At 44.0% G+C, this 26,620-nt stretch overlaps 1 pseudogene; it reads left to right on the forward strand.

Moving 5' to 3' along the window:
• The first annotated feature begins 1,323 nt into the window (after positions 1-1,323).
• On the forward strand, positions 1,324-4,668 carry LOC100615499 (activating transcription factor 7-interacting protein 2-like; annotated as a pseudogene).
• The last annotated feature ends 21,952 nt before the right edge of the window (positions 4,669-26,620 follow it).

Genomic DNA, 26,620 nt, shown 5'->3' on the forward strand with positions numbered 1-26,620 from the left:
TTTAAATGCACTGTAGGACTGAGTGATTGAGTAAATGGCTTGGTGTTTGTGGGAGCTAGGATTCTAAATGTGGAAGAGCGAGGTCTCAACATTAAATAAGGGAACGTGGGGAAGAACTCTGTGGAGCTGGATGGGAACTGTAAATGCCAGTGTGAACTCAGGATTTCTTATTTATAAGATATTCCTTAGCTCTACAATGAAAAGACGTAAAAATAGTGACATTCCAGTAGCAATGAGTATACCTAGTGCCAAAGTCATTAAACGGAAATCGTTAAAAAGAAACCAGGGATCGTTAGAGAAATGGCTCATTTCTCAGGGAAGGTACAAGATGGATCTGGAACGTTCTTTTTTTTTAATGCCAGAAAACAAGAAAGTACTCAAAAACAAATAAAATGAGGAGAGTATGTTACAAAGATAAAGAAACCACCTTGAAAGGTCACTGACTGGATCAAATCTGGGACAGTTTGAGCATCAGAACAATAGGGACATATAATTATGTTTTATACATATATAAAATTATATATTATAACCTATTTAAATAGGGATGAGTTTAGGTAAGAGGTAGGTGATAGACAGGTAGATAATAGACAGACAGATAGATGAGAAGGGGGGTGCTCGGTTGATATATGCTGCAAATATTTCTTACAGTAGAATGCCAACTGGTACATGTGGAAGAAGTAGTAGAAGTGGAAAAGTCACTATTTTATAACCAACATGACAAAGACTGGATCAGGCATAAATCATCAATATATGTGAAACTGAAAGAGAAAATCTGATGAGGAGCAGGATATTTTGATGGTCTCAAAGTATCTCCCCATAGATCTAGATACAATGTCTAGATAGGACATTCTAGAACCCCAAATTACAGTATTTGAGATTTAGATCTCAAGGCACAGGCTTAACTGCAGATCGGACACAGCAGGTCATTATTCAGTATTCAAACCTTGACACAGAGAAAAATATTAAAACACAGAAAGTTTGAAAGTAAAAGAATGGACAAAATTTTATTATCTAAACATTAATGATAAAAAAATTTATATTGTTATATTTTTGCCAGACAAAGCAGAATTCATGGCAAAAAACCATGACTAGAGATAAACAGGGACATTTCAGAATTATAAAATATTCAACTGAAAAATAAATTTAAAATGTTTATGCACTTAATAATACACCTTCAAAATGTATAAAGACTGACACAGCCATGAAGAGAAGTAAGCAAATCCACACTTGTATTGGAAGATTTTTTTTAACACATTGGTCTTGATATTTGACAGGCAAAAAAGGGAATAGAGACATTTAAATAGCATAATTAGCAAATGACCTCATAAATATTTTTAAATACTCCACCCAACAAATTAAGAGTATGCATTTTTTTCTTTTCAAGTATACGTGAAATATTTATATTCTAATTGACCTTATGCAGGGTCATAAAACAAATCTCAACAAATTTCAGAGAACTGAAATCATACAGAGAATGTTCCCTGTCAATTATACAATTAAACCTGAAATCAATAACGAAGACATAATTATACATTTTTCATATGTTTAAAAATTTAGAAATATATTTCAGCATAACCCATAAGTCAAAGAAGTCACACAGGACAGTAGAATATTTAAGCTGAATAATAATAAAAATATCAAAATATGTGTGTGTGGCATGTGTGTGTGTGCAGTAAAGAAGAAAGACTGAAAAAAGCATTGACTCAGGCACGTTTCTCAAGAAACTAGAAAAATAACAGCACATTAATAGAAAATAAAGTAGAAGGAAATTAATGATAAATGTAAGCAGAAATTAATGAAACAAAAATACAATGGAGAGTATCAACAAACCCAAAGTTAGTCCTTTTAAAAGACAAACATCCTTGGTATACCTCTATTGGGATTGAGAAGAAAAGGTGGGGATCGGGTGGCTGGAGTGGCGCAGCTCTAGCCAGTAAATGACCTGCGACATAACTATTTGCAAAACTAATGGGGAAGGCCATTCAAGATAAAGATAAGTTATATCACAGGAAAGCAATTGAAAATGCAACAATGAAGCATCTGAATGAAGGACTAATTACACTGAATGCAGCACTTATGAATCTTATCTGCAGACATGTACAGACTACATCCTAAGATTGACTTCTGCTTCAATGGAAATACATGAGCCAGTGCCTTATTGGAAGTGATTTGTGTGTTTTAAGAACGGGTGTATATCGGTAAATCAGGGATTTCTTCTTGGTTTGGATCCATTGCTGGATATGAAAGATGGCAAGTCCGGATAGAAGTAAAGGGAAGACATTAAAAGCAAAAAAAAAAAAAAAAAAAAAAAAAAATGCCCCCAGCTTGCTGGAAGCAAGTGCAGATTCTGAATAAGTCAAGGCATGTTGAAGCACTGAAAGCAGCAGCAACTGGGAGTAATGTTCCAAGTGGTAATCAGAATTTCAGTCCTGGTGTCATAACTAGCAAATGTAGACATTCTGAAAATGGTGCTTCCTCATTGGACTCTAATAAAAATTTGTTACCAGAGAAAAGTAAAGTATTCTCTCAGAATTGCAGAAAACCAGTAGAAGAAATCGTTCATTCAGAAACAAAATTGGAATAGGTCGTTTGTCCGTATCAAAAGCCAAGTAAAACAACAGATTCCCCAAGCAGAGTCTTTATACGAGAGGCAAAAGATTCACTGAACACTTCCAAAAACTGTTCTGAAAACCATTTTGAATATTAGACGAATGTAACAGGATCCCTTTTTGAGCACAAAGGGGCTTGTAGTCTAAAGTCCAGTTTCTGTCCACCAAGTTTATTGAGTGGTGGTGTTCAGATGCCAAAGTCTGCAGCAACCAGTACTGTGGATAATAAGAGAACTGACCAGATGGTTTTCCATTTAGAAACAAACTCCAATTTGGAATCACATTTGCCTTTTATCAAAGAAAAAGTGACAGCATTTTAAGTTCAGAAGACTTACATTTTGTGCCTGTTGAGAAAACACCTAACTTGGTGAATTCAGGCACTTGTAACAACTGTGCTGATGACATTTTGGAAACTGAAGAATCTAGTAGAACCTGTCCTTCCAGCATTTCAAACTGTGAAAGTGCAGATTCAACTTGGCAGTCATCACTTGACACTGATAACAACAACAGCCATTATCAAAAAAAGAGGATGTTTTCAGAAAACAAAGAAAATATTAAATGCATGAAAACTTCAGAGCAAATTAATGAAAATATTTGTGTAGGTTTGGAAAGGCAAACAGCATTCCTGGAACAGGTCAGACATTTGATCATAGTATAAATTACGAACTATTTGACAACAAACTGAAAGAATTGAACGAACGCACTGGGAAGATAGAGCGCAGGAATAAACATGAAGGAATAGCTGATAAACTCTTCGCCAAAATAGCAAAACTCCAAAGACATATTAACACAGTATTATTCTCTGAAAGGAATTGTTTGGAACCAAACATGTTATCCAGTAATGGAGCCTGTAAGGTTGCAAATTCAGAGATTATGAATTTGGATAAGAATCTGGAGTCAGGGCCAGGCACGGTGGCTCACGCCTGTAATCCCAGCACTTTGGGAGGCCAAGGCGGGAGGATCTCTTGAGGTCAGGAGTTCAAGACCAGCCTGGCCAATATGGTGAAACCCTGTCTCTACTAAAAACATGAAAATTAGCCAGGCATGATGGTGGGTGCCTGTAATTCCAGCTACTTGGGAGGCTGAGGCGGGGGAATCACTTGAACCTGGGAGGTGGAGGTTGCAGTGAGCTGAGGTCACAGCACTGTACTCCAGCCTGGGTGACAGAGCAAGACTCTGTCTCAAAAAAAAAAAAAAAAAGAAAGAAAAGAAAGAATCTGGAGTCAGTTAATAGTCCAGTTTAAAGAAGGTCTTCTGTGAATTATGAGCCTTCTAACCCTTCAGAAAAAGGAAGTAAAAAAATTAATTTGTCACCGATCAAAATGAGTCTGTTCTGAAAGTAACAATGATGATCTTATGTTGATTTCTGTGAAAAGTCCTAATTTGACAACTCCGGTTACATCAAATCCAACAGATAATCAGAAAAATTACATCAGGAAATTCCAGCAATTCTCCCAATGCTGAAGTTATGGCTGTACAGAGGAAACTTGATTCTACAATTGATTTGACAAAAGAAGACCTATCCAACTGCAATACAGAAAGTCCAGTATCCACCCTGGAGTACCTTTGAAAACTGTTTTAAACTCAAAAGAAAGAGCCTCATTGGCACAAAATGCAGCCCAGGTTCCTGAGTCCTTTGAGCACCTGCCACCACTCTCAGAACCACCACCATTAATACCCGAATTAGTAGATAAAATCTGAGACACACTTCCTCACCACAAGCCTGAGCTCAAAGTGAAATGGGTTTTGAGACCCAGGGGCATTGCCCTGACTGGGAATATAACCAAAATCAATCCCAGTGCACTCCTGTAGAAAGCTACCACCTCTTCCTGTGTTATGAGAACCCTAATAATAAGTTGATTTGGAAGAAGACTGGAGAAATTAAAGCTTTATCACTCCCAAAGGCCTGCCCTTTATCTCTCCTAAAGGCCTCCCTTTATCTCAGTTTTTAGTTTCCAACAAATACTATTTTTCTGTCCAATCAAAAGATATTTTTGGATGCTATGGACCATTCTGTGATATCAAATCTGTCCCTGGGTTTTCTGAAAATCTTACCTAAAAGAGAGGTCTTCAATAATTATGTATTGTACTACATTTTTTCCATATTTGAGTTGTTTGTTTACAATATCACTGTAATACTATTTGCCATTATAAAAGGTCAGCTCAGATTCTAAGCCCTTTCTATAGAAACAGTCTACTTCTATTATGTTGTTAGTGGCCAGTAATTTGATGAATTTCTGATATGTATTAAATATATCCTTCCAATGGGTAAGTTCTAAAACATACACTCTCGTGGACCCATGTTGCTGAGGTGTGTTGTGAACAATACCTTTGGTGATTGTGGAACTGCTGCTTCCATCAGAAGACCTAGGATACAAGCAGCCACTGTTTCCTCCATTGACAATCAGCTTTTAGTGACCTGCTGCGGTCAGCATAGCTACAGGAAAAATCAGGTTTTTTTTGTTTGTTTGTTTTGTTTTTTTGAGACGGAGTCTTGTTCAGTCGCCTAGGCTGGAGTGCAGTGGTGCGATCTTGGCTCACTGCAAAATTGGCTCTTGACTGAGGCCAAATCATCCCTGGGGTGCACCTCCACCAAGATTTTATGAAAAGATGACATTTTGGGCTGGATAACAAAAATAAATTATAAAAATTAAAAGATTTCATGAAAAAAGAAGAAAAGGGAGAAGACACCTATATATCCAATGTAAGGGATGAAAAGTCAACTTTGCTAGAGATTCTGCTAATACTAAAAATAATAAGATGATACTAATGGCATATTATTAATAACACAACCTAGATTTAGATTAGATGAATAATATCCTAGAGAAATGCAACTTAGAAACCTGAAGATCTTCATAACTTTGGGGTATGAAAAGATTTTTTTTAGGCAGGATATTAAAAAAGTGCTAACTATGATGGAAAATAGATGTTTACCACCTTGAAACCAAGAATCTCTCTGTTCTTCAAATGACTTGATGAAAAGTAAGCCAACAATGGGAGAAAAGATTTGCTACACATATAGTCAACAAAGAGCTCATACTCAGAAAACAAAAAGAACTTCTAAAAATCAATAAGGAAAAGTCAAACAGCCAAATAGAAAACATTGGCAGACAACTTGAATAATCACTTCACAAATGAAGAGATCTAAATGACCAGTGAACACATGGAAAGGTGTTGGGCCCATTACTAATTGGGGAACGTAAATTAAAACCATGAGTTACCAATGTACTCACCAGAATGGATAAGCTACAGAAGTCTGATAATACCAAGTCCTGTGTAGCTCTGGAGTAGACGTGCAACAGTTGGCACTCTTCTCACTGAAGGAAAACAGAATGCATCATTCCAAAATCTACCTCTTTGAAATAAATATTTTTGAACTGAAGGCAATTAAGAAGTAGCAAAGGGAGGAAGAGCTCTTTCTATTCTCTCCTCTGCCCCTACTGCCTAAAGACATGATATAAATTATCCTTTACTGGAGACAACTGCTATTAGCTCAGAGATGGCACCAGAGGAATCTACAAATAACCCTTACTCCATTACTTTATTCCCATATTCTACTCATAGCTACCTCTGGAAGCTTAAAACTTCTTTGCTCTGTCTTGTCACTTCTCTAAAATTTATTATTCTTTGTTGAAGATGTAAATAAGCCAGAGTTTCAAGTCACTGCTTTGAGGTACCTTTCACTGAAGTTTCTCTTATGTGATGCACGCTGTTTGCATTTATACACTTGTCTGTTTTTTCTCTTGTTAATCTGTCTTTAGTAACAGGAGTCTGTCTCAACAATACACTTATAAGGTCTGAGGAAAAATTATGTTGTTTCCTTGGCATCATGCATTGCTGGTGGATAAGCAAGTTCACACGATTTATATGGAAAAGAGTTGTCAGAATCTTCTGAAGTTGAACATATACGTACTCTATGATCCCAAATTTCTTGGAATTTCCAAAACTTCTTAGATTTATACTCACGGAAATTCATGTACATGTGTACTATGAGATTTGTATAAAAATATTCATAGCTGCGTATTGACCATGGCTCCAAACTGGAAGCAATGTGCGTGTGCATCACTTGTAAAGTGGAATAATCTAGAGCCATATGCTAGTTATGTCTGGTGAAAAAGCCAGATTCAAAAAAGTAAATACTGTATGACTTGATTTATATTAAGTGCAAAAACTAGGCAAAAAGCTAGTGCTTAGCAATGTATGTTTCGGTAGTAAAGCTATAAGGAAAAGTATGGAAGTAATTGCCATAGAAATCAGGATAATGTTGCCCTTGTTAAGGAGAAAACATGAGGTGGCTTCTGGGTGTTGATCATCATCTAAATCAGGGGTTGGCAAATTACAGTCTGGTACCTATTTTTGTAAATAAAGTTTTATTGGAACAACGCAAGCACATTTGTTTAACATTGTCTATGGCTGCCTTCACAATGCAACAGCAGATACAGATGCTGTGACCTGAGTGTTTGTGCCTTTCCTACCAAATTCATGTGTTGAAACCTAATCACCAATGTGATGATATTAGGAGGCCTTTGGGAAGTGATGAGATCATGAGGGTTGAGCTCTCATAAATGGAATTAGTATCCTTATAAAAGGGGCCCCAGAGAGCTAGCTTGCCCCTTCTACCATGTGAGGACACAGTGAGAGGGAACCTTATAGACCAGAAACCAGGAAACAGGCCCTTACCAGACATGGAATCTGAGTCAGCTGGCACTTTGATCTTGGACTTCCCAGCCTCCAGAACTGTAAGAAGTATATTTTTATTGTTTATAGGCCACACAGTTTATGGTATTTTGTTACAGCTGCCTGAATAGACTAACATAGCAGAGTTAGGTAGTTGCTGAAGGGACCAAATCAGCTAAGTAAAATATTTACTCTTCTGTTCTCTAGAGAAAAAGTTTGCTGACCCCTGACCTAGACTTCCACCTGGATATTGATCTCACAGGTGCTTCTTTGTGACAAATCACTGCCCTCTACATTCTATTACTGCTGTACATTTTTCTTTTATATATCTTTCTGTATATATGCTATATTTCACAATAAGATGATATTTAAGCTCTATATTTGAGTTTCAGCAGAGAACAACAGACCTGGCTGGAGATGTGGGCACTGGGAGGTGGGTGATTCACCTTCTTAGAACCTCCTTACATACAATTTGCACTTACTGGTCAGCCAGTGTATACTTCACAGGTTTCCAGAGTTGTTCAAGAACAGTCAAAACATGAATGTCCCTTTTTTTTACAAACGAAGAAACTGAGGCTCAGAGAGATTTAACTGTCTTGCAGAGTTCTCAGAACTTGGGTGAGGAGATGGGATTTGAACGCATTCTGTCCAACTATGAAGTTCATTACACCATGAGGTTGCCTCCTAGCTATTGTTAGAAACAAAACAAATAAGAAGGAAAAACTCAGCCTGATCCTCAGGCATTTTAAGGGCCTGTAGCCAACTCCTAAATTTAGCCAGTATTTTTTTTTTTCCAGAATACATTAAAAAAATGCTTAACTGGATCATGTTTTTAGTCTCCTTAATAAATTCCTTTACCAAAAGGCTTGCAGAATGGGAACTATGCCCTGGAAACTTCTAGTCCTAGTAACCTGACTGTGGTTGCACAGGAGGACCAATCTTCAAACCCAAGTCTATTTCCAAAGCTTGCAGATGCCTACAGGTGACTGATAGCTTCAATCACACCCCACTCCAAGCCTCTCTGCAAGCCTTGAAAATGAAAGGGTGGGATTGGCCCAACCAATCATTCCCGACAGAGCTTTGTACTCGGCTTTCTTTGCAGTACTCTCAGAGCCACAAAGGAAACAATCACCTTTCCCAGGAACAGTACAGGCTGAGATGCCTTCTCAGGATTTTCTCTGCTTCGGCAAAGCCCTTATTGCCTCCTGCTCCACAGTTCACCACGTGTAAATTATGGGGAAGATTAACCTGCCTATTATTACAATTGTTCACTCAACTCTTAACACCAAGAGCCATTACAGGGAAATTAGACTTCGGGGAATGCTATTTACAGCTGCTGGCCTGGCACCCAGGGGACTGCTACTAACTTCATTTATATGTTTTTCCCATGGAAATTCTCAGTGGATTTAGGTTACTCTTTCAATTTCCTAATCCTTAAGTGACCTTACATTGTCCAGCTCATCATAACCCCTTCCAGTGACATGTTCTTTCCCATCATACTTGAGATTATTTCTCTAACAGGCAGAGTTATGACCCACTCTTGCTAACCCTCAACATACAGGGGAGCTGTGGGCTAATGTGCTTATATTGGCATCAGAAAGACCTAGGTTCAAATTCCAGCCCCGGGAAAGAGGAGGCAAAATAACCGTAGACAAGTTATTTAATCTCTCAAAACTTCAGGTTCTGCATACATGAAATGCACAGTTGTTAAGATTCAATGAAATAATACATACAAAACATGGAACATGATGTCGGGTTCATAGGAAGTGATGGTGGCCAACATGATAGTTGTTTAATTCCAGGTATCTATTATTGTTGTTGTTTAATGAAATCCTGACTTTATTTATAGACTGAGCAGACTGGGAGGGACAAGGAGCAATGGGAAGGGTTTGTGGAGCCTGATGGAAATGGGACTTGCCAGGATGGACTGAGAAAATTCAGTGAATAGATGGCTTGGGAGTAGGAAATCTGCCCTTCCCACCCACTCCCACCCATCGCCCACATTCCCTGGCTTGGGACCTCTGCTGCTGTACCTACCAGACCTCATGTGGTCCTGTAGCCCAGGGCTGGGCATGGTCCCTTGACTCTTTGTAAACTCCTGGCTGTAATTCTGTGTTCTTTCTGGCACTGGCTTCATAGCAGCAGAATTTTAACAGACGTCAAACGTCTGGTTGTGTTTGGCTTCGGTTTTCAGTTAGAATATAGTAAGTCATCCTTTCCTCACCACTCCAGACCTTGCATATTTCTGAAGACACATTGTTTCTCTTCTTCCCTAGTGGCAGGGATGGGCCTCTGCCCTGCTGTAGTTTTGGTATTTAACATTTTCAGGGCCACTTACTGTAGATGTCACTGGACTTTCAGTCCTGTTTTCTCACTTGCGTCTGTGAAAATGACTCTGAGGTTTGCTGGGAGCTAGGATCACTCCTACTTTACTAGTGAGGGAATGGGTAGTCTAAGACCAAGTTATATCTGGGTCTAGATGCCACATCTCTTGGGTCTGTGCCAGCATGCTGTACTCTAAAAGCCATCATTGTCTCCTTCCTAGAGATGAGGCTTGCAGTTGCAGATGGGTATCAACTCATGGGAAGCTACTCCCTTCAAAGACCTGGATGACTTTATTCTGGATGTTTCTGGCAAGGCCCCAGGTCCAAAGAATCAAGAGGGCCCTGATGGACCCTCTGCACTTACAGACTTAGTTCCTGAACCTACATGTCTCACCACCTTGTCCCTTCCTGTCTGTTCCAACCTGCCTGGCATCAGCCCTCACCTGTTCCCCTCATTCCCTCCTCTGCCTGTTCTTTCCCTTGGCTGTAGTCAATAGCTCCTTCAACCTTCCAACTTTTGGCTTCATATCCTGGCCACTGACACCCATGGTGTCTTTGCCTTTGACCTGGCCCCAGCATGCCTGTGTGCTGCCCTCTTAGGAAACTTTCATCTTTTTTTTTTTTTTTTGAGATGAAGTCTTGCTCTGTCACCCAGGCTGGAGTGCAGCGGTGCGATCTCGGCTCATTGCAACCTCTGCCTCCAGGTTCAAGCGATTCTCCTGCTTCAGCCTACTGAGTAGCTGGGATTACAGGCACCCACCACCATGCCCAGCTAATTTTTTTCATATTTTTACTAGAGAAGGGGTTCCACCATGTTGGTCAGGCTGGTCTCAAACTCCTGAACTCAGGCGATCCGCCCACCTTGGCCTCCCAAAGTGCTGGGATTACAGGCTTTAGCCACCACGCCTGGCCAGAAACCTTCATCTTGAATTTGTCTTCTGGACCCTGATGGCAGCTTAGGAAGTCCTTGTAGGCTCCGAATGCTCCATAATATAATCCCAGAAGCACATTCTGATCTGGTGCTTGTGTATCTGATACCATTCAGGTCCCATATGCACACCTGAGGCAGGCTGGACATGTAGAACGGTTGAATAACTGGGCAAAATTTCTAGTGATCTCTGTTCCTCCCCTTCAGAAGAAAGATGACATTCCACACTGCTGGGGTAACGCCTCGTCATGCCCTGAAGTGGCCTGGGCCGCCCTGCCCAGCCTGTCCCTGGCACAGGCTGCCCCTCACCTGGCAGGAGTCTATGGGCCTTACAGCCAGGGCCTGCATTTTTATATCATCTTAAGCCAGCACTGTCTCTGCCACCACTCACCTTGGCTCAGTCTGCTCAAAGTCTCTCCTGCTTTCACATATCAGTCTGCTCGCTGTGAGCTTGCCCCTGGTTTCGGACCCTAGTTTACCTGCATTCCTGGACTTGATCCCACCAGTTCAGTTCCTTGCTTACTGCAGGTCTATTCTCTCTTTAGCTGTGGCACGGTGGAATTGACCACCTGTGCTGGTTAATTTTATGTGTCAATTTCGCTGGACCTTGGTGTCCGGCTAATTGGTCAAACATTATTCTGAATGTTTCTATGAGCGTGTTTTTTTTGGATGAGATGAACATTTAAATCCATGGACTCTGAGTAAAGCAGATTGCCCTTCATTATGTGGGTGGGTTTCATCTAGCCCACTGAAGCCTTTAATAGAACAAAGATCGACTTCTGCCAGCAGAGGGATTGTGCCAGCCGACAGCTTTGGACTTGACCTGCAACATGGGCTCTTCCCTGGGTCTCCAGCCTGCCAGCCCACCCTGCAGATCGTGGATTTGCATGACTCCATAATTGTGTAGGCAGTTCCCTTCACTATCTCTCTGTATAGATACACATCCTATGGGTTCTGTTTCTCTGGAGAACACTGACTAATACAGCTTCTAACACAGGGATGGTTAAAAGAATGGATTCCAGAGCCTTAAAAAAAAAAAAAAACTTATGAATTTTAATGATCAACTTAAAAGTTGTATTTTTCACCTTTTTTATTGTAGTAAAATATACATAACATAAAACTTACTTTTTTTCCTTTTGCCATTCATTTTATGCAATTTATTAAAAAAATCATTCATTCAAAAATTATTTATTAACTGTTCTGCTATGTGCAAGGAATCTATAAGAGGTACCAGGGTTAGAAAAACAAAATAAACACAAAAACAAACGTATGGTCTATGACCTCAAAGACGCACCATGTGTAGTCAAGGAAGACAAATAACATATGTAACAAACCTGCATGTTGTGCACATGTACCCTAAAACTTAAAGTATAATAATAATAAAATAAAAAAAAGAAGATGAATAATTCAATAGAAACTAAAGGGAACGATGCACATGAAAACTTACTACTTTAACCTTTTTTTTTTTTTTGAGACAGAGTCTCGCTCTGTTGCCCAGGGTGGAGTGCAGTGGTGCGATCTCGGCTCACTGCAACCTCTGCCTCCCAGGTTCAAGCGATTCTCCTGCCTCAGCCTCCCAAGTAGCTGGGACTACAGGCGCCACCACACCCAGCTAATTTTTTGTATTTTTAGTAGACACGGGGTTTCACCGTGGTAGCCAGGATGGTCTCAATCTCCTGACCTCGTGATCCGCCCGTCTCGGCCTCCCAAAGTGCTGGGATTACAGGTGTGAGCCACCGTGCCCGGCCTATTTTTAACCATTTTTAGGTGTATAGTTCAATGGCACTAATTTAAGGACATTCGCATTGTTCTGCAATCCACCTCCACACTCATGTCATCTTTACAAACTGAACTCTGAACCTATTAAATAATAACTCCCCGTTTCCTTCTCCCCTCCAACTCCTAGCCTTTCTACTTTCTGTCTGTATGAATTTAACTACACAAGGTCCCTCATATAAGTGGAATCACACAGTATTTTTCCTTTTGTTACTGGCTTTTTCCCCTGTGCAAAATGTCTTTAAGATTTATTCACGCTGTAGCATGTGTCAGAACAGAACAACTATTAAGCTGGGTTCCTCGAGCAATTTTCTAAACTGCTTGAGTCATCTCATCTGTAAAATGGGAGTTGTAAGAGTATCAGCCTTATGGGGTTCAATGAGTTAGTATGTAGAAAGTACTTGAGCAGTAGCTGGCTCATAGTGAGTGCTCAATAAATGCAGCCTGCCATTATTAGGTTCCTCTCTGATCTGGTGCCAAGGGTCCTTTTTCAAGATCTGCTGCCCTGCTCAGAATGGTGCTCTCTGGCCATCCCACATGTAGCACCTGGCACATGGTTTTCTCAATGAATATTTGTGACATGAATGTACACATGGAACTTATTCTCTCCCCAGCTGTGACCCTGGAGGGTCAGATGAGGGACAAAATCTCTAAGCTGTGACAGGGAGTAAAATAGAGCTCTCTTAAGTACCACAGTTACTTAAACTTCAACAGTTTTCAATATGGTACCTAAACCCCAGTAGCAGTAAGCTAACAATTTCATGTCAGGATGAAATAGGAAGCAACATTGGTCTACAACTTGGAGTTGATGGCCAAGTACAGAGTTTAAGACCTTTCTTTGCTACTTGTTGGGAGTACAACCTTGAAGTACTTATTTCCCCCTGAAAAACCTTAGTTTCCTCATCTGTCAATGTGGATTACAAGCTCTACTTCCCAGGGCTGCCATGAGAACTTCGCATGAGATTTTGATGGAACTCACTTTGTACATGATGCTGCACCACGAGGGCCACCCTCTTCCTCAAGTCCCCGCCTTGCTCGGGTGGGTCTCAGCTACCAGGGAGCAGCACACCATTTGCAGTTTGGATTCAATTTCCTCTTGACTCTTCTTTTCATTACAAACATGATAAAAGTGAGAGAGACAGATGGCAAGACTTGATTCACTTTTACAAAATGTTTTTATGGTGTGAATATAAAGCTGAAAATGAGGGGAATGAGAAGGTTTCTCGTTCCCCTCAATATCAGGGGAGTTGGGGAGGTGGTGAGCCCAGTGGGGAGGTTTTGGCCTCCAGGGGAAAGCTAATTGCCCATGGCTTGAGCAGTGCTCCCTGCCACTCGTCCACCACTCTGGACACCCTAGGACATCACTGTCAGTGAGGAGAGACAGAGAGCAGATAGACTTTCTCCTTAAAGCACCTTCCCGAAGGGACACTCAAAGTCAGACACTGGTCACTTACTGGCCGATGGCTCTGGGTTGGACCAAATGACGCTGCCCTTTCCAGCACAGTGAGGCAATGTTCTCTGGCTGAAACCAGGGCAGCACAGAGTGTGCCTGAGTTCCTCTCAACATTTGATTAAGGCCAGGCTTTCTCAGCATGGCACAATCGACATCTTGAGCTGGATAGTTCTTTGTTGTGGGTGCTGTCCTTTGCATTTTTGTATGTTTAGCAGCATCCTTGGCCTCTACTCACTAGATACCAGTAGCACCCTCCCCATTCCAGTTGTGAAAAACAAATCCCCCCAGCGGCTGGCAAAACTGCCCCTTATTGAGAACTACTGGGGTGCCCCAGTAGTTGGCACTACTGATTGGGGTGCCCCAATCAGTTGGGGTGCCCATGTCTGCCCTTCTCGTGGGGCTGGACAAGCCAGATGGAATAGGCAGAGAGTTACCTGGCAGCCCTTTGCTGGGGATCTTTTGTTTACTCTCCACTCTGAATCAAGGAGCTCCACTGGCCTCTGACTTCTGGTTGGCTTTGGCCAGTGAGGAACACAGGGAGGAGATCCAAGGAAGGACAGAGGGCGAGGTCAAGGTATTTGTTCCCCCACTTCCTCCCTGCAGGTTTGAGGGTATGGCTGCCTCCCTTGCAAAAGGCCACCTCTCCGTTTTAGTGGCCTGCTCCAGGTTCTGGGACCTGCTGCTCTCTTAGCCGCATCAGGCCTGGGGGTGCTAACAGCTCCTTCTCTCCCACTGCTGCCAGCCCCAGGGTGCTGCATGCTTTGGTCAGTTACCTCCACCCTGTCTTCACCTTTCTGAATTTCTCTAATTACTACATTTGAACGTGCCGTCTGCTTGCTGTTGAAACATAACTGATTTTTACAAACAAATATTTATTTTTCTTGCATTAGTTCATTTGACCATTCATTTATTCAACACATTATTTTTCATATCTACCTATCCTGGGCCAGGCATGATGCCAGGTACTGGGGACACAGAAATGGATCAGACATCATTCCTGCCTGAAGGGAGCTTACAGTCTTCCTGCGGAATAAGACAGGAGGATGGTGATAGTCTGAGACCTGGTGCTCACGTGCTCTATGAGATGTCTGGTAAAGCCCTGGGGAGGACACAGGAAGAGTATGGCCTAGGGAGCCTGGTGACCCAGGGGAGAAGGTACTGGATCTCCTGCAATGATGACACATCATCAGGTGTTTCTACAAGGATGTCTCCAGATCACAGCAGCGCATCCTAGGCAGAGGCACAAAGTCTGCAGGCTCCTCTCTCCAGGCCCTGGGGACTCTCTCTGGGGAGGAGTAAGCTATGCACATTCAAGCCAAGAGCCTTCTTGCCAGGGCTCCAGAGCTCACTCACCCTGAGGCCCTCCACTCTTTGGCTATTTGAAATTCCTGACTGATGCTGTGAAGAAAGAGAACATTCCAGCACAGAGAAGTCTTTCCCCGCAGCAGCTGCCAAACAGGCTCCTTGCCGAGGTACCTCCCTGCTGCCTGCCAGCCAGCCATATTTCAAAGGTCACAATTTCCTCCCTGTGGTTTTCTACAGAGCTAAAGTCTCCAGGACCCTGAAATAAATTAAAATATTGATTGATTCTTAATATTCTCTCAAATCTCTCAAAATCTCCAGGTCTTATATAAATCAGTGTGCCGGTTCCAGGGACTTATTCAATAATCTGCAAAGTATCCTGGTAATTACTTTTGGGCCGACCCCATGGCAGAGGGAGGTCACCTTTCCATCATTTTTAGGGCCCTGGGTACAGTAGCTGATCAGAGGACTCTCATTTCTTATTTTACTTACTGAACCTCTTCAACACAGTGCCTTGGACAGCACGAGGCAGCCCACCTGCTGGAACGAGTCTGTTGGGCAGACCTGGGTCAGGAACTTGCCTCTCTGCTGCCTCTTTGCTGCCCTGCCTCATTCTGCTTCTCCCCTCCACCCCTCTCACCTCATCCCCTGCCTTTTACTCCAGTGTCCTTAGCTTCTTGGCAAGGATAGTTCAGAAATTAATTTAATAACACTCCATTTCTTCAGATTAAGTAGAGAGCTTGTCTTATTGGGGAAAAGCTGTCTGAAAGCCTCAAGCACATGGGACTTTCTGATGCTGCCCAAGGCAGCTGCCTGGATTTCAGGAGCGAGGGTGGGATGGGAAGAAGGAGGGGGGAGATGGGCCATATGCCTCTCATAACAGCGCTCGTTTATGCTGCAGTAAGTAATAAAGTGACTTCAGCTCATTAGGGGCCAATGCGGTTCTCAAAGAAGGGAATGTGTTCCTAAGGAAGCTAGAGATGATGCCTTGTGTACGGTCCTCCCTATCTGACCCCAACCACACCTGAGCCTTGCATTCTGCTCCAGCATCCTCTAACATCCTCCTGTCCTGAATGCCAGACAGGTGTATGGCCAGCCACCCCGGAACACGTTTTGCTCTTTCACCACTCTTAGCCTTTGAATATATTAGTCTCTCTATCTGGGATGCTTTGCTCCTCTTTCCCCCATCTGAAAAACTCCTGGTCATCCTTCAGAGCCTAGTTCAAGGCCAGGTGCGGTGGCTCACACCTGTAATCTTAGCACTTTGGGAAGCTGAGGCAGGCAGATCATTTGAGGTCAGGAGTTCGAGACCAGCCTGACCAACATGGTGAAAGCTGATCTCTACTAAAAATACAAAAAATTAGCCAGTGTGGTGGTACATGCCTGTAATCTCAGCTACTCGAGAGGCTGAGACAGGAGAATCACTTGAAACTAGGAGGCAGAGGTTGCGGTTAAAAAAAAAAACAAACCTAGTTCAAATGTGAACTCTTGTGGGGAACTCCCATACTTCCTGTGTTTTCCTCTGCAGCTGAGGATTCAGACAAACCTCAAAGGTATTTTCAGACATGTCTGCAGGTGTCTGGCTTCCCATCACCTTAGAGTAGAGCTCTCATGGTGACCTATAAGACCCCACGTCATCCACCTTTCATTATCTCTCTGGGCTCCAGCAACACTGACTGCCTTACTGTTCTTCAAACGCCGGCCACCATTGCCCCCCACCCCAGTCAGGTTCCTTGCATATGTAGTTCTCTCTGCCTGGGATGCTGCTGTTCCCCACAGCAGAGGTGGAAGAAGCTGTTCTCACAGAGGGGACATGGAGGTCACATTTTAGGTCTCCAGGTGAGCGTGTTGCAGCAGGGGCAGGGTGTGGGGTTCTTCTGCTCACTTCTGCTTGGTGCAGGGTGAGCTTCAGGACACCAGTGGGGGCACCCTGTGGAGCAGAAGCAGAGAGAGCCGCAGACCTTGAGACTTGTGGGGAAAGGGAAGGAGCCACCTGGGGCTCAAGAACTCACCTCGTGGCAGGCACACCCAAGACCTCCCCTGGGAGCCCAGAAGCATTCAGAGGGCACTTTGGAGTGGTTGTGAGCAGAAGGAAGTTACGACATAGTGAGGTCTGAGGTAGTACTGTCACTGGGACCCTCTTCCTGCCCACAGGCTAGAGGAGGCAAAGAGTTTCCTGTTGTATTGACAGCATCGTCTTGGGTTACAAATAGATTTCACACAGAGACATATGCCTACCTGTTCAAAGTGGCTGAAGGGCTTCAGGCCAACATCATGGAAAACACTCTCCAACCAACCATCTCAAGCCTTTCTGGATTAAGACTGATATATTCAAGTTTATTTTCCTCAAACTGCTGAGTAGCAAATGAGAGAATTTTTTGGTAGGTCTTTGCATAGGCCCAAGCAGGTGGGGCTTGCAACCCTATACCACAGGGTGGCGACACATACACACATGCACACACACATGCATACACATGCACCTGCACCATGGCAGGTAGGAGCCGCAGGAGTGAGGCTGGTACTTCAGCCGATGGTGCCTTTCCTGTGGGGAACCATCTGTCCTTTTTCTTCTGCCAGCTGCAGCCAACTCTCTGGTTCTTCTTTTTTGTTCCACAGCTCCAAATTCTCAAGAGATGGGGTATGGATAGTGGTCATAATCTTATCCCTCCCCCCAACATGGAAACTTAGGGTTCAAGACAAAATGTCTACTTTTTTGTTTTTACTTGAGAGCATCTGGGAGCTAGGCCAGCATACAGGTTTAGTGGGCTGTAGCTAGAGCAGGGAGCTTCTCACCAGGTTAGTAGGAAGTGTTAGGATGAGATGAGGCTGAGACCCAAGGCCCAAGAGGAGGGGCTTAGGTGACTAATATGAGAAGGCCAGGAAAAATGTTAAGACTGGGAGCAGACATGGAAATCAGAACCAGGGAGACAAGAGCAGGCATAGTGTCCACAGAGAAATTGAGGAGGCTCTAGGACAATCTCCTGGAATAGATACGGTATTTGTTGCTGACTTTCACAGACCTGCAAAAGTGTGATAAATAGGTGGGCAGCCTGGGTTTGAGGCATTGGGGTGGGATGAACAGTTAGCCTAGATGGTTGACTTCTACATGGGAATCAACTCCTTCTCCTTTCTTAGACTTGCCTTTACATAATTGTGTTAGGACAATCTTCATTCTTCTTGTTTTCTCTAAGGTAGTGAGGGATAATAATTATCAGAAATTTTATTTTCTGACGAGAATGGAGATCTGAATTTATCAATCATTATTCATTTTTCACTTTTTTTTTTCTGAGGCAACAACTTCACTCTTACTCTACATCCCTTTTGAGGAGATTCCTTCAAGAACTTTCCTTTCACTCACTCCAGGGGATGTTGCAGTCCTAAACAGAGACTTAGAAAAGTGGAGTTCCAGCCCCTTCTCCATTAATTACCGGCTGTGTGACCTTGAGTATGTCACTTACCCTCTCTGGGCAGTTTGGCTATGTTATCTTCGAGGGCTTCCCAGCTCTGCTACTCTGGGATTCTCTGGGTCTGTCTTCTTTATGGATTAATCTCTAAGCCACAACGACACCTCCCTCCAGAAATGTCATTCCAAATGTTCACTGGTGAGCAGGTGTCTGCCCACAGACCCTGCTCCCCAGAAGCTACCGGCAATTTGGGAACTATATTTTTAAAATCACCACAGATGGGAAGACTAAATTGAAATGCGACTTGGTTGAAAACGCTGCTTTTAGCATTTTAGCCCCATCCTTCATCCTTCATTGCATTCAACTTTTCAGATGGCTGCCCCCAATAGCCCATGATCTTTTTGATTGCTCAACAAAGTCTCCTGGAAAAGAGCTTCTGATCACTGCCAGCTCTGTGGCCTCTCCTTACCATCCCATAATTCTTGTTCTAATCCATTTCAGGGCTATTGAAGTCCCATATGATCAATGTTATGGCCTCTTTAACTGACTCTGTTATTTGCATAAACATGGGCAGATTTGCTTTTTCATCATGCCCTAGAGGTCTATAACAGTGTCAATGATCTTTCCTACTGTCTTAATTCATTTTGTGCTGCTGTAACAGAATGCCAGAGACTAGGTAATTTATAAAGAACAGAGATTTATTTCTTACAATTCCGGAGGCTGGAAAGTCCAAGGTTGAGAGGCCTGCATCTGGTGAGGGCCTTCTTGCTGTGTCATCACACAGTGGAAGGTAGAAGGGCAAGAGAGTGCATATGTGCGTGAGAGAAAAAGAGAGAGAAGTGGGGGTGGACTCACTTTTTAATCAGGAACCTACTCCTGCAATAACTAACTCTTGCAATAATGACATTAATTCATTCATGAGGGCAGAACTCTCATGACCCAATCACTTCTTAAAGGTTCCATTGCTCAACATTGTTGCACTGGAGATTAAGTTTCCAACACATGAACTCTGGGGGACACATTCAGACCATAGTACCTACCATATCAGGCAGTAACTTTAATTTAAGTTCTAGGCTGAGCACGTTCATTTGCATACATCTTTTTATCCACACAGTAATGCTCTTCCTGCATCTATATTGCTACTTTCCTTTCCCACACAAAATTTGGGAACTATATTTTAAAAATCACCACAGATGGGAAGATTGTTTCCTGAAAACAGTCTTTTTTTCAGATAATATCTCCAGAATTGGGATGATTTTTAACCTTAAGCCTGCCCCCAACTTGTTGAATGACATGCCGTCTGGGTCTAGTGCTTGTCCTGCCTGGGGGGCTAGTATTGTCCTGGGAGTAGCCTGTCAGTGGGCAGAGCCTCAGGTGGGCTGGATGGTGAGCTGTAAGACAGGTCAGGAGGCAGGTGAGGGCTGAGGTGCAGGCATGGGATGGGATGCAGGTGTGAGCAGCTTGAGAGCCAGGGCAGATGGGGTCAAGGCAGAAAGGGCTAGCTGGGAACTGGGAACGAGGAGGTGAATGGAGAAAGTCAGAATCAAGGGTGTTGGTAGCCAGGTTGAATCCAGAAGGTGAAGGCCTGGAACCAAGGCCAGCTAAACCCAGTGCTGTATTGGGAACCCAGGCAACATGATAGCCTGGGACCAAGGAGAGAATTCTGGGGGTCTTGTATGCGACTGTGGAGACAAATTGTCCGAGTTTAAATCCTGGCTCTGCTCCTTATAGCTGAATGTCTGGGAGAAAATTATCTAAATTCTCTGTGCCTTGGTCTCCTCATCCGTAAATTGGATGACTATAATAGTGCCTTTCTTGTAGGATTATTTAAGTGAGTTAAGACATGTAAGGTTCTTAGAAGTGGTACTTAGCCCATACTGGCATCAGATTCAGCTATTTTCTTTTAAAAATTGACCATTAGATCACTTTGCACATGGAGGATTCTGCCTCAAGAGGATGTTGCAGGCTCTGAGCAGCTTCTGATGCTGCTGTACGGGAGTGTATGCCAACTCAGGGAAGGCCTGGCCTTGGTTAGTGTGGTGCTGTGGTCCCAGTTCTTGCTGCTGCCATATGTTTGTTAGTGGGATAATTGAGCAACTGTCCATTTTTATTTTTAAGTTCTGAAGGAAACGTGGAAATAAAAACACAGTATATTTCTGCAATAACCAGAGTGTGGGCTTTTGTGTTATCAGTCCTGAGTTCAAATCCCCTCTCTTCTATTCATTCATCCTATGACATTTAGTAAGTTTTCACCTTTTTGAGTCTTGGTTTTCTTACCTACACAATGGAGATACCAACATGTATCTCACAGAATGAATTTGAGGTCCAAGATAAAGTCTGTAAAGCATCTGGCTTAATACTTCCTTTCTTCTGAAACAACTCCCATGTCAGCTGGGGCTATAGTCTCACCTGATGGTGCCACTGGAGAAGGATCCACTTCCAAGTTCACTCACATCGCTGTTGGCAGGATTCAGTTCCTCACGGGCTGGTAGGCTGAGGGTTCTTGGCTGGCTGGGGCCATTCTCCATTCTTTGCCATGTGGGTCCCTTCATAGGGCAGCTTACAACATGGCAGCTTGGCTTCCCTCAGAGTGAGCAAGATGGAAACCAGAGTCTTTTTGTAACCTAATATTGGAAGTGATATCCCATCATTATTCATCAGCATCCCTCACTCAAGGTAGAGGGGATTTTACAAGAACGTGAACACCAGGACAGGGCATCACTGGGGCCATTTTGGAGGCTGCCATCACATTCTGAAACCTCTTTTCCCACACACATGTCCCGATACTTCTCTCTCCAAAGGCACCATTAGCCATAACCTCTGAGGCATTTGTCACTTCATCCCATCCCCTCCCTCAACCAGAGCCAAACTCCAAAGGCACTGAGTCTTTCAATCTTTGAGCAAGAAACTTATCTTAATAAGGGCTCTCAATATTCTATTTCTCATGTGAAGATTCTCTTTGTTCTTCCTAGAGCCCTCTAAAGTCTTGATTTCTTTAAACAGAGAAAGGGAAGCTTTTTTCTCTACCCATTCCCAAGAAAATGTAGAAGCCAAATTCTGTTTTAAATGTGTGACTTACTACTTGATATTTGACCTCTTCCTTCATCTTGTATTCAAGAAACTTCTAATTTCAGTAATGTTAAAGAGTCATGTCCTCTGACCTGACCCCAACGGGAGGGTGGCCCTACCATCCACTGCAAAACTGAAACACATCTGACTAGGGTTTGCAGATTTCTTCTGCCAGGACTCACACTGAGCTCCAGTAGCAGTCAGGCTGAGAAGAAAAGGTAAGAGATGCTGAGATGGAACAGCTGATAGCAAAGTGGGGACCAGTCTTAAGGAGAAGCAGAGAGTGGTGGGATGCAGTTAGACATAGGATGTCTGTAAACAATTAGACTTGGGACTCAGCGAGGAATCCTAGAGCTAACGATGTGTGTCATAATCCTAAATAAAAGGCAGTGGTCAGAGTTCAAAAGAAGTCAGAGGCAGTGGTAAAATAGCAGCTGGAATAATCCTGGAGACTTAATAAAGTACTGAGAGATAGGTGCTAGGATTAATGGGCAGCATGGGGCTCAGAGAGGTATAGCAATTTGCTTAAAGTCACACAGCCCAAAAGTGGCAGAGGTGAACATTGAAGGCAGGTCTGTCTGCCTCCAAATCTCACTGTCTCTGCAGTCTACCATACTGCTGCCTAGATGACTTCTTTGTCGTCTTCTTTTTTTAGACAGAGTCTCACTCTGTCGCCCAGGCTGGAGTGCAGTAACATGATCATGAACCACTGTAGCCTCGACCTCCGAGGCTCAGGGGATCCTCCCACCTCAGCCTCCTGAGTAGCTGGGACCGCAGGTGGATACTACCACCCCCAAGTGATTTTTGTAGAGACAAGGTCTTGCCATGTTGCCTAGGCTGGTCTCAATCTCCTAGACTGAAAAGATCCTCCTGCCTCTGCCTCACAAAGTGCTGGGATTACAGGCGGGAGCCACTGTGCCCGGCCTGCCTAGGCTTCTGACTATTGGTTGACCTCCCCAGCCTCCACTACAGATCCTGACTCCTTTCTGACCTCCTTGATGGGTTCCAGGCTAGCTGATGCCCAGGACAAGGAAGTGGCAAGGACTGATGGACAATGGGTGGAAGAGCAGCAGAAGACGAGCTTCATAGAAAACTATTTGCACGACCTCAGAGGTCTCCTCTGCCCAGGCTGGGGCCTCTCTCAGTCCTCAGAGATGCTGGGAGAGCCCAGAACCTTAGCGTGGTGGAGCCTGGCAGAGCCTGGTTGGGTCCTAATCCGCTTCCTACTGGTTGACGCCACGGCCGCAGATGCTGACTACGATGTCTGCAGGCAGGACCCAGCTAGGTGGGTCCGCCTTGCTGGCTGTGCGCTGCCTTCTTACTAGGGCCTGGAGTCTCCCTCGGCTTCCTCCCTGGGCCTCTCACACCTGAATTCTCCCCTCCGGATGGTTGGCTGTAGTTGCAGCACTGTGCCTGCAGGGGGCGTGAGGTGCGCTGCCCGGGTTCCCCTGGGGTCCCTACCCGTCCAAGAAGCAACACAGTCCTCAGGCTGCTGACAGCTCTGAGCTGAGTCTGTCTCCAGGTATTGCCCTCAGATGAGCTCTCAGCTGAGTCTGTCTCCAGGGATTGCCCTCAGATGCCGAGAGCCACCTCGCCCGTCACATCCCCTTCCCAGGGGCTGTGCATCCAATGTCGAGTCAGTGCGGGGGATTAGAGGGCCGGGGTCCTCGCCCTACCTCAGTGCATCTCTGCAGGGCCATACCAGCTCCCAAGCTTCCCTGCAGGATTGCGGAGGTCTTCGCCGCTTCTGCATCACTGTTTAGCATCTCCTTCTGTCCCATCCTATGCCTCTCACTACTCCCATGGGCGTGGAGTCTGAGAGCACTTCCTGATAAACACCGCACACACCGTTTCCGTTTCAGAGGTGCTTCCGGAAGAGGGACCTGCAACAACTCCTATTTGCTGTCTTGGGTCAACAACGTGGGATCCTTCCTGCCACAAGTCCTGTCCTGAGACCTAGCTTAGCCAGGCCTCGTGTGCACCACATTCCCTAACCCCCTCCCCTGGGCTGGGTCCACGGCTCTGCCCCTGAGAGAGGGAACCAGGCAAGTCCAACCCGTCCAGTGTCCAGCCGTGAAAGATCCAAGGCAAGGCACTTGGCCACCGTCACATAGCAAGGCCGTGGCCCGTTCTCCTCTTCTGCATCCCGACATTTCTACTATGCTCTATGGCTTTTCTCTTTAACAAATATAATCCAGTCCGACAACCTTTCTTGATCTGGTACCCCTGCCCCTAGTATTCTTATTTTAGAGTTCTCAGCTTTCCCATCACCAGGGATATCTTTTGTGTTATTTCAAACTCCATGCTCTGGAAAATCCTATCTGCCATATACCCTTCATTTGCAGATAATAATAAATTTGTTTTCATACTTTTATCATCAAAACCATATGTAACTGCCAATCAGAGCTTCTGATCCATAAGAGATAATCACAGTTTGTATAAATATTGAACTGATATAAATTGATGCTTGTTGCTTCATTTAGTTTGGCAGTGGTAGTGGGGTGGTTATTGAGAAAAACATGCGCAGTTTCCACGAGGAACTTCATTTGAAAATAGCACATAGACATCTGTGACTGTTTTAACTGCAGAGATAAAACAGGGCCTTGACTCCCCTACTCTACAGCATGAAGCTCCCGGAGCCCCCTGCTGGAAGGTGCATAAAGGCAACTTTCCTCTACCAGACGCTGAAACCACCATCCCTGGGCTCTTGGTGCCATGGAAGCCTTGAGTGCTGGACTGGATGCCTTCTCGTCCACCATCCCTGGGCTCTCGGTGCCACGGAAATCTTGGATGAGGGTCTGGATGCCTTCTCGTTTAAGGGGAAACTGAGCAGGGCTCTCTGTCCCTGCCCCCACCATTAGCGCCCCTCCATTCTTTCGATTTTTGAAGTTAATACACTGGGGCAGAGAGAAAGTGGGCACCACTTAAACTGTGATTAGCCATTTATCCCTTAGTTGCCAGCTAAGCCCTTTGTAGAGTTTCCTGACAGCTCCTTAAAGCCAGATGATTTGGGGTCCCAGCAAAGCCTTTCAGTGGTAGGTAGAGCTCCAAGGTGGATTGAGAATGGCTCCTGGTTTCTCCAGGTCCTGTGTTTGTAGGCATGACATGTCCAGGTGTAGGGGTGGGTGTCTATGGCAGCTCTGCTCAGCACACCATTGCCGGCCCAGAAGCACTGACATCACACATCACAGAGCTGCCCTCAGCTGGCGAGCAGGGCCTGGGTGTGAGGTGGAGATCCTGGGCTCTCCCAAACATGCGCCATAGAGCACCAGCTTCAGGTCTCATGGCAGCCTAATCTTTACCCAGCTTGCCTCCAAGATCCTGTTGGCAGGAGTGTGCACCAAACGAGGGGCAGAAAAATGATCTACATAGAGATGGAGGAGACAGAGCTGCCCAGGGAGCCCTGCCTTGTCTCAGCTGCAGCCTGGTGTGCTGAGGTCTCTTCCTACCCAACCTTCTGTAGACTTCCTTCTGTTCTCCCCTAAGTCACTCACACTCTGGAATCTTCCCAATGGACCTTGAGCATCATGAGGAGGCCAGACCTTGCAGGAGGGGGACCATGTGCCACAGAGCTGACCTGTCATTCCTTAGAGAGATGTGAGATGAAATTGTCCATGCCTGCTCCAGGGATCCTGTATGGGGGCGGGCGGTGGGGCTGCACATGCCTATGCCAGAAACCAGATAGATTATCAATTTTTTTTTCTGACAAAATGTTAGTCCATGGAAGATAAATTCTGCCTTCTGGCATATTATGTATATAATAATATATAATATATACATCCATATTTTTTATATGTGTGCATTTCAATTACTTAATTTTTAATGGGAATCATGAGATATGTATGATCTTTTCAAATAAGGCTTAAATTAAAATACTTTAAAGGTTTTAATTTAATGATAGGGACTAGGAAACTTGAACAAGGATTTAGGTTAAGAAAGTTGATGGAGCTGTTTTGAGACAAGTCATTGAGTGTACCAAAAAAGATAAATCGAGTTAAAAATATACTTGCCTTTAAAGAAATACCACAGAAAAGCACCAGTTTATTTCTAGATAATCTAGTCTGGGATGCCCAATTATTTAAACAAAAGGTAACATATCGTAAGAGAAAAACACAAATAAATAAAATATAATAATTATAAATAAAACAAAACCCTCTAGGAAAATGGCTGATTCGAACAATTGTCAAAGCATCTTCAGACTGAGCTTATTGCGTGCATTTTTTTCAGCAATTGAAAATGAGGTCAGGCTCCAGTGAGCCCAGAGACTGGTTTTAGGGATGCACCTCCACCTATCAAACCCTGAGTGCTATACCTTCATGCCTCTAATTGTTTGGGTTTCTTCCAGTCCCAAAGGCAGTCATTCAAATATCTCTTTGACTTTTTAAGCCTTCCTGATTTCCAGAAGCTCAAGCACTGTATCTCTTTTCATGCCCAGAACCTGAAACTGCCTTTAACAGATTCTCTTTATTTTCTTTAAACTCCTAAAAATATTATTCCTGGTCAAGCAGCAATCCTGTGCCCTCCTTCAAGCCAATGTGCAGGGGCAAGGGCACCCCAGGAGATGCTGGAGGAGTGGTTGCTTTTGACCTATGGAAGATGACTACCTGTAGCTGTGGGATTAGGATCCAGTAGGGTCATGATCACAGGGCCCAAAGAAAGGGACCCCAGGCCTTGAGCTCATAGCTTCTCACAATTTTAACTCATTACCACTGCAGCATCAAGGTTAGTATAAGGAGGTCAGTAAGGGGCCATTGTTCTCTTAAAAGCTCAAGGTTGTTTGCTAAACTTCTGCATGTTAAACCCTACTGGTTGTGGGTGGTATCCTCAGGTGACTCCCACAGATAGCTTAAACCCATTCTTCTTTGTAAAGTTTTGAGCTTTGTGTGTGTATGTGTGTGTGTGTGTGTGTGTGTGGGGGGGGCTATGGAGGTTGCTAACTGGCGGCTACCTTGCTGCCCTGGACATGGCTGATTGGATCAGGCCCTTTGTGTTGGACAAGAGGGAAGCCAGTCCCCGCTAAACTGTATTGATGTGAAACCTATTAGCCTGACTATTCAGTAAGAATGATCTGTATTGCA

The sequence above is a fragment of the Pan troglodytes genome, chromosome 9 (genome assembly GCF_028858775.2).
Source record: "Pan troglodytes isolate AG18354 chromosome 9, NHGRI_mPanTro3-v2.0_pri, whole genome shotgun sequence".
Classification (NCBI taxonomy): Eukaryota; Metazoa; Chordata; class Mammalia; order Primates; family Hominidae; genus Pan; species Pan troglodytes.